The sequence below is a fragment of the Paralichthys olivaceus genome, chromosome 2 (assembly GCF_024713975.1).
Source record: "Paralichthys olivaceus isolate ysfri-2021 chromosome 2, ASM2471397v2, whole genome shotgun sequence".
Taxonomy (NCBI): Eukaryota; Metazoa; Chordata; class Actinopteri; order Pleuronectiformes; family Paralichthyidae; genus Paralichthys; species Paralichthys olivaceus.
The window spans coordinates 8,160,355-8,169,708 of NC_091094.1; the positions used below are offsets into that span (position 1 = coordinate 8,160,355).

A 9,354-nucleotide genomic window follows, 5' to 3' on the forward strand; every position below is an offset into this window, starting at 1 on the left:
CTTTCTGACAGTTCTGTGGCGGTTGTGGTTTCTCTCATTCTCCTCTTGCTCTGGCCTTAGCGACCTTACTGCCTTTAAAGTTACTGCAGATGAAATGATGGAGGGGAGAGGAACACACACTGTGCTAAGTGTGTATGCATTTTAGTGGTTTCCTCTTCAGTATGTTGGTATTTTTTGTAAGTTTGATTATGCCATCATGCAGTCAGAATCAATGACAGATACAGAGGCATGAATATAGATGACTGGAAATCTTGGCAGCAGTCGATTGTCATCTGGATCGACTGTCATGCAAGACAGATGCTGCTTTATACGTCCAGGGTGAAGAAGTCAGTTTCAGAGACTATAAAAACGTTTAATAAAGTTCTGAGTTTGTACATGTGCTCACTCAAGATTTATTGGCAATGTGAAATATGGAAAAAATCTGAGGCCAACACCATGAGTCATTTTTATAGATCTTCCTCATTCCTATTGAGTCGCACAAGATGAGATTCTAACTTTATCTTTTTTATGAGGGAAAAGTCAGTTATTGATTTTCATAGCAAAAGATACAAAATATTACTACACCATTTCCCGGCTGTTTGTTCTTTTCATTTCAGTGTGATCCGTTTCAGAACGATATGTATGTCATATAATTTCAGACAGCTGCCTATACATACAAAAATCAATGCATTTTGTTGGCGGCAGCAGTCATGGTGGCATGTCATCCAAAAGCCCTGGTGCTTTACCACTGTGGTGGTGCTGTAGATCTCCATAATTTCCTTGATTCCTTGATCTGTGCCCATCTGCGTATCTGATGGCTCGCCTGCAGTCTTTCTTCGTCATTTGTTCCAGCATGTCCCCGTTAAGTCTCTGTTGCACTCTGGGAACACGGACCACAGGAACCCCTGGGGGGATTGAAGTCCTTAACGCTGTTGTGAGTACATTTTAGGTAGTTGGAGGTCAAAGGGAGTGACGGGGATGGAAGAGTGGCATAGAGAGAAACAGACGCAGGAACATGGAGGAAACTGAATGGTAGAGAACGAGTGGGGTGGGGGAGGTGGGGGCAATGCAGGGGAGGTAGAAGATGCATTTTAGTGGAAACATGTTTTAGTATGAGCTTGAAATCCTTCTGAACAAACCATAATTGGAAAAATATGAAGGGGAAATGGCGGATTTAGCAATAAGAGCCTTTTTGTTCTTTCACAAAACACAGCTCCTTCAAATCCTGGGGACCGTGTTTAACTCCTATTAGGAAGTTAATGCAAACATTGCATTGACTGGGACGTCTTCCCATTCTCTGAAGTGTTTGATACACACACAACTTCTACGCTTTGATGTACGCTTTTTACACAAAGTCGTTTTTATGACATTTGTAGAATTAGTTTGAATATATTTTAAAGTTGTTAAATTGTTATTTTGAGTTGCTTAAATCGATTTTCTCTCTTTAATAAAGTCACTAGTGAGGATGCTTTGTGTGCAACAGAAGCAGTTTAACTCCAGCCTGCATTTCTTTTTAAGGCCAAACAGTTTGACAAGACTCCTGCTCGGCTTCTGACGCATTAAATCATTCGGTTCCTGCCACTCTCCCCACAGAAACCTTTCTCATACAACGCACGACTGATTTACACAGCAGGGGTCATTAAATGTGCAACCAAAGAGACACTTATGAGGTTGTAAAGCCACCTCATTGTAAGTGTTTGCCCTAATGGCTTCCAAATGGCCGGGCCTCATCTGACTATGATTTTCAAATCAATTTATTACATGTAAACACAGCGCAGGGCCAGCTGAGCGTGAAACCCCATCTCTTTGTGATGTGTTGCTTCATCAGCACAGGCTGAGGAAGGAGCCACAGCAGAGGGGAGGTGTGATGGAGTGAACGTGTGATCAGGCTAAGTGGAGAATCTTAAAGATGTTGACTTAAAAGCTCATGGGTGTAGTTCTAATTTGCATGGGTGGGTCCATCAGTTTTGTTCTGTGTGCGTTCGGACACGGTGATTGCTCAAGAATTTGTGGTAATTTAGATTTGTTGGAAATGAACAGCACCTTCTTGAGTTCTTGACCTGTAGTGGCATAAAAACACATAAAACACATTCCTCATCATCCCCCACTGATCAACGCTTCCAAGAAAAACACAAGAAAGAAGAGCGATGCGAGCGAGCTGCAAAATATTTGGAAAATCTGTAATGAGGACAGAAGTGCACTGAACATGTTTGTTCATCACCGTGAGTGCACCTTTTAGTGAGAAGCACTGAATAGGATCATAATTCATCCTGTTTGTTTGCAAGAATCTTCTCTAGAAGTTCTTACGGGGGGAACGTAACTGTAGTTTATCATCTGTGATATGTGATGTGATAGTATACAGTATTCTGGTAGGATTCACCATATTGATATTATATATCATATCTACACATGTCTGTGTGTATGAATACACCTCTTTCATAGATTGTATACAATGCTCGTCATGAATACATATTTTATCTCTTCTGCTATTGTATTATTACTGATTACTGCGATTATTTTAATATCAGGCTGTTGTTATTATTAGTAGTATTGTTATTATAATCATTGCGATTTTCTATTACTGCACATTTTTAGGGATGTACCCCATTACTATTATTATTATTATTGTTATATTGTTATCATTATTATTATTAATATTATCATCATTTCATCAGTACTCTATCACCACCATCATTTATTACACCAGTATCATGACTTCCTTTGCACCTTATTTATTTAATCTCTCTTTCTGTCATATTTTAAGTGCTGAATTTACACAGCACCTTGTGTATTTTCTTTTCCTATTTGTGTATTTTTACCTTGTATTTTATTGTATTTTGATATAAGCTGCTGCGACAATTTAATTTCCATAGGGGATCAATAAAGTTTTCTATCTATCTATCTATCTTATCTATTTAATCTAATCTCATCCATCTAATCTATCTATATCCAAGCAAAATATTGAATGTAACATCATAAAGGGTTCTTTTGTTGAGTTATAAATGTCACATAAAGTTCTAATACTCACTTTTCTGCAGCTCAATGGTCCACTATACGTCACCAGTGTGCAGCGGACTGATGAGCAGGTGAGTCTGAACAGTGAGGCCGTCGGCTGTAAAATGAAAACAATGAGCTGAACGTTGCTATAAAGCTGAAAACTGTTGAGGCGACGGTTTGAGTCAGGTGGTAATTTACTGTGGGCTTATTAGCTTACAGATATTGACCGGAGCATAATTTATACAATATTTGAATATTGCATGAACATGAATCAGCACATCCCTAACAAAACGGGTCTTATGATTAAACAAACCGCACATATTACGATCTTGCACACACGCACAGCCTCCTCCCCCCTCAGCGGCCTCTCACACACATGCAAACACACATGATTTGCCTGTGTCTCCAGTGTGCAGTGCACTAGGTCAGGTATCAGACTGCAGGTGACAGGGTTAAACCTGCAGCTCCTGCCCCGGCTCCTCCCCTCCCCTCTCCAACCTGCGTGCCTGGGGGCAGAGAGGGCGGCTCGGGGACGACTCATGCCGTGCCAGAGATTCACACCGGCAATTTGAGCTGTCAGAGCGCTCATGAATCACCTGGCTAAGGCATCATTACTCTAGAAGATTTATTGGAAACACATAGGCCAAATTTTCATACTAAAGCAGCAAGTGGAAGAGCCCCCAAGGGCCTGAGGGGGTAGGTGTAGAATATGTGGGAAAAAGTAGGGGGCTGGAAAATGGGCTGCTGAAGAGTATGAAGCTATAGATAAAGACATGATGGTGTGGAGGTAACATGTTAGCAGATCATTTCTAGCCAATCAGCTTAAAGGCCTCTAAAATATATTAGGATTATTACTCATAAAGGTGAAATATTTACTTGGACCTGATCTCATTCTGAAATTTGGCAAGATGTTTCCCCTGTGACTGATCAGTGTTGCAATAGGTCCCAACATTTGAGTTATAATCTCAGACACTTGTTCTGCACATGATGTTCTGGCTCGGAAAATGAAGTGAATGCAAATGTGTTTTTACCGTCCCCCAGTATGGAAACCAAGAAATCTACAGAGAGAGTTGGAAAATGGATTAAGACAAGATTGAGTTGGTCTTTCTTTTTGTCCTCTGTGTCACAATGTATTAGTCTTTGTGCATATGTGTGCATGTGTGCAAAATTGTTTCCATTGTTTTCTCGAACCAGCTTTTACAATAGGAATGTTGTGCGTAAGTAAAACAGCAGTGGCTGCAAATCATCTGTCCAGGATGATGTGTGAATGTGAGTGAGTTTGTAAAATCTCTGTAAGAACGCAGACTCACGGCACCGTCTCATACACTCCAACAAACTTGAGGACTGGTTGCAGGATAATATTTTTGCATGAAGCACATTTGCTCAAAATCACATTTGAGACTGTCAGTATTTTGCTGCACTTCTCTCTACCACGCTGCAGATTTAAGATTACAGTTGTACTTTTCTAACATTCAGGCTGCGTCTGTGGCTCTAGATTGTGTTGTTATTGCCAACAGGATGAATCATGAAACATAATACTGAAGCACATCTTCCTTTTACAGCCAAACAAAGTAAGATGATTAACTAGATATATTTAAAGTAAAATAAAACACAGACGACATGAGAGAAAGTGACCAGCAAGACCTGTAACATCACACGCAGCAGCACACCAGATAAATGCACACCTCCTCCACAGAAATGACAGACTTAACACCTCAGAACCAGTCTGAGCACCTCCCCATCGCTCCCACAAGAATCACTATTTAGGTGGCATGTTAATGAGTTCGATTTAATTCCACCTCTCAAATGTCCAAGAGTCTGAAAAGTCGTGTCGCAATTACCTGTCAACCATCTGACAGCAACATCTCCCAACGTCCTGCGTCTGTCTCACACCTTTAATTAACTCCTCTACACTTTCAAAACATAACCTGTTACACTCTCATTGTGTGCCACTTACATTCTCTCAGCTGACAAGTCCTCAGAGTGATTCCTTTTTTTGTAGGATCTTGGACGCGTTCCAGTTTGCTGAATGTACTTTAATGAAGATAACATCGATGAATAACATTTTCTTTTTCTTCATCACCAAAGAGAATTGATACTCTCTTCATGTAAGGCTGTTTATTTGCACACAAATCCTCTGTGGTTCTCACAGCAGTGTTTTGCCCTCATCGTGGGCAACAGCTTAAGAAGAACCGTTGAACTTCTTATCGAGAATATACCAAGAAACTAAGTGAGTAACTCTGTGACTGTGATGAAATCACAGAAAGTGTAACATTAATATATGAAGAGGAATATAACCTGACCCTGAAAATAAAGAGTTAAGAAATCACTAAAGCTCATTAAGAAAGCAATTTATAAACCAACTAACAGGAGTAACACACACACACAGCAAATCTAATTCCCCTTGGTCAATACACTTGGCAGTATGACGTTAAATGGAGAAAGGGAGAGACAGGTCTGTCTGGTCTCTTTCTGGAAACATTGGCCTCTCATTATTTAGCAGGATGCTCTGGGGTTTGATCCCGTGGCTCTTCTGAATTAAATAAGACACATGTTGTACCCTGAGGACCAGAAACCCCTAAAGGGGCCAATGCCTCATGATATTGGTAAACCGTGCGTTGGCCTTACACAAAGACGAGATAGCAGGTGGACAGATGATTTGGCAAAGGAGAGAAATTAACAAAAGGCAGAGACATGGAGGAAAGAAAGGTACCAAGTTAAATGATGAAATCAATTAAAAGAAGTAAAATGATAGAACTGACCTGCTGTGTTCTGTGGGGTGGTTTACTGAATTAGCAGCGAGGGTGTCATAGCAGACCCTGAGATCCTGACCTCGGGCCTTTGCCTTTTCCAGTCGGTCCTCAGTCAGCGACCTGACAGAAGCAGCAAGTGCTCCATTCCACTGCCCCATTAGCCGAGAGCCTCCTGGGATCTACGGTCAACAAGTGCAGCTCTGTGCACAATTCAGCATTTCATGTGCACTAGTCTGCATTGTGTTTTCTATGATATCAGCACAAGGTATTGAAGTGGACATTCTGCAGAGTACTTGGGTTGAGGTGTGTTGTTTGACATTAATGGTTTCGTACCAATTATGTTTTGTCTCTGGCGTCCATAATGTTCATATCTGTCCAGAATTAAATGCTGTTGTGGCAGGGCTTTCTATACAGCCGTTCTAAATCATTGAAATTTCCCTCTCCCTCTGTTTATTCTTCTTACTCTTGATGCTTTCAAGATTCTGATTAAAACAGCAGTTTAAAATCCTTATTTTTTTTAATCTTTTTTTGCTCCTGGGCTTATTAACTGACACTGAGTCTTGCCATTTTTCTGCACCAGCTATAGTTACAGGCGGCAACATACACCAAGTCCTTTGTTTGCAGATAGAAAATAGTCCTTACCTGAACCCCAATAAGTTTGACACATCTCCAAGGGGGTTACTTCCCTCAGGCATTTTGGTTGGTTTGGTTCTGCAGAGTGCCAACAACATACTGACAGTTTGCAGTTTGACAATTGTTTCAGTTCATAGATGTTAAATACAAACACAGCTGATAAAACAAACTTTATTTTTGACTTCAAATGTCTATTAAATGTAAGATTCTAAGATTACACCATGTTTTGGGACTTGATCAAAGCTCAATCTTCATTACCTATAACATTTTAAAGTAGCATCAGACCTGGTATTACCATCTGTCCTGGCTGATCCAATCACAAGTGAACACCTCTACGTTCATCAGTTCAAACCTGCTGATAGATTGTGTCTCCACATCATGCAACCACTTGTGATTGGATCTCACTTCCTAGCTCGATGCAAATACACTTGAAAGTCATTTCTGTATTTAAAGGCCAAATGATGTTTTTAGTCTGACTTTAAAGATGTTTCCTTTGTCAGTGTGTTTGTATTGTCCGTGTGCTGGTGTGAGGGGAGGCACTGCATGCTGCTTTATCATGATAACCCTTTAAAAATATATATGATGAATCATTGTGAAGCTGTCGCAGGTCAGAGGACATCATTTGAGTAGGCCGTCCTTCAATGGAGCTCAGAATGTATTTCCTTCCACACTGCTAATATAACCAGACCACCTGTGAATGTGTCCGACCCATTGAATCTCCAATGCCTCCTCAGGTCATCATGGGTGCGTCCTATACTTATAGAGCTGTCCACTTAATGATTAGATCACCCAAAACATATTAATTCCAGATCTAAACTGGGCAAAAGTTAAATAAAAGAGGGCCAACTATTAAACCTTGGGGAACTCCACAGCTCATACTGTGTGATCAGATAAGACAAAGAAATTCCTTTCTGTGGGATAGGACTAAGACTACTGTCAGTGTCCAACTTAGATTATTGTCAGTGTCCAACTCTTTAACTAGTCCATAAAATTAGAAAGGAAATTCCGATATATTTCGACCTGAGTTTCACATTTAGTAAGCTTCAACAGAAAATCCAATGGACACATTTTGAGTTGACTTTCTGCCAGATACAGTGACATGGATTCAAAAGTATTTCTGCATAAATCAAAATTTTGATATATACTGGACAAATAGAAACCAGCAAATCACATGCACACACAAAAACTTACAGAAAAACACTCAAGACTTCTACATTATTATAAAGTGAGGCAGCTTACACTTTGTGGTGATACTCTCTAAAATAGTAGCAATCAGTTTCTTGAGCTGTCTCTGGGATGCTCGTGAGGATATATATCATGATTTCAGTATTCAACAGTATTTGCAAGTCAGGCAGTTCTGTGTTAGTCACAGACCACATCAACACTCATAATTTCTTCAAGACTGAGAACTAAACCCAAGCGTGAAAATCTAGAAATGGCATGACTTTGTCATCACAAGATCCTCTCCTTTTTGACATTTCCACATATTCCGTATCAGACATCTGAGAGAGAGAGAGAGAGCAAGCGATGGAGAGAGATGAGGCATGCCTGAGAGTCAACACAGAGTGACATTTCAAAGCTGGCCTGCAGTGATCTGCCAGTAGATTCATCAGTGTCAGCCCCATGAAGCGCTCATCAAAGCAGCCGAACACAGAGGCTCACTAATCATGTCAACCCGCTGATATGTCATCACCCATTGAAAAAAAAAAAAAGTTAGTTTTAAACATCACCCTCTTGTAATTATAATGCCTCTGGGCAACCTTATGTTCTGTGTCTCAAATCTTTCATTTTTAATGTTAGCTTCACCACATTGATTAAAAAATCATATTTCTTTTAACAATATTATACTTCATGATTAACCACATGTGATTTTTGCTAGTAGAAAAAGAGTATAGTAGAAATAAACTCCACACAAACTTGTGTCAGTTAACGTTTCTGTATTTATTAAATTAGACTAATTTATCCTTTACAAGTGAAACAGATATGGTCTCTGTATCTGCAGCTCAGCTATTAATGACATTCAGTCTCATTTTTTGTGAGGCTTCATCTGATTTACAGTTAAATGGTGATACTAACTCTGATAATCACCACATTCTCACCTGCGCTGTTGGTCGTCACTGAAAGCCTCACAGCGATACAAATGCTTGTCCGCCTGCAGGGCTGAATGTTGACCTTGTCAAAGTCACTGAAAGGTGTGAGACAGATGATTGGTGGTGCGGGTGCAGCTCTTTCAGAGGAACTGTGAGGAGATGTTGTGCTGTTCTATCTCTCGCCTAAATCTGGGCATTTGCATGTGATGGTGCAAAGCTGCAGAGTTCAATTGTTTGTTGGAGCGTTGGTGCTGGATTTGTGTTTGTCTGATGTGTCATAAAGGCTGAACAAAACACTTAAGATGCCAGAGATGTCTGCGGCCCTGTTAGTACCTTGCATTTACATGTGTCCTGGGTAATCTGATCACAAGAGGACAGCTCTAAGTACAGGTGTGAGTGCGTCCGTGACACATTGAGGACACATGGAGATCCACTCGCTCAGACCACGTTCGGAGGTGGTCAGGGTCTCATAATGACACACTGCTTCACACAGCACAGTGAAGGACCAACTCAACAGACATTCTTTGTTCTAGAAGAAGGATATTTTCCAAAATCACAATATATATTTAACAAGTGCATCAAACATCCTGGTTGATTTGGTTTCCCTGGAACTGCCTTGATTTCTTCTTCTTTGAATTTGCGGCTGACGAAGCTCAGGAAATGTGTTGCTGCCTCCTGTAGGTTAAAAATAAGTTCACATGTTGGTCTTTTTAAATGGAAATAATGCACAAGTTGACAAGCCTCTTTTTGTGAATGAACTTTTTATAACAAGGTGTAAATCAATAAAGACAGACTGTCCGAAAGTGTTCAACTTTCCTCAAGTATGACCACTCAGAACATGTAGTACCAACTATAGGTACTTTAAGGAATACTCTTCTTCCTGAATCCTCTCGCTCTGACAT

General features: G+C 40.3%; 1 long non-coding RNA gene across 1 annotated transcript; it reads right to left on the reverse strand.

Annotated features, from left to right (window-relative positions):
• Positions 1-376: 376 nt before the first annotated feature.
• Positions 377-3,402, reverse strand: LOC138411989 (uncharacterized). Its single transcript, XR_011244482.1, has 3 exons — positions 3,295-3,402; positions 3,008-3,091; positions 377-2,039 (listed from the first exon to the last, which is right to left on the reverse strand). It is a non-coding gene; the product is annotated as an uncharacterized lncRNA (long non-coding RNA).
• Between the last annotated feature and the right edge of the window lie 5,952 nt (positions 3,403-9,354).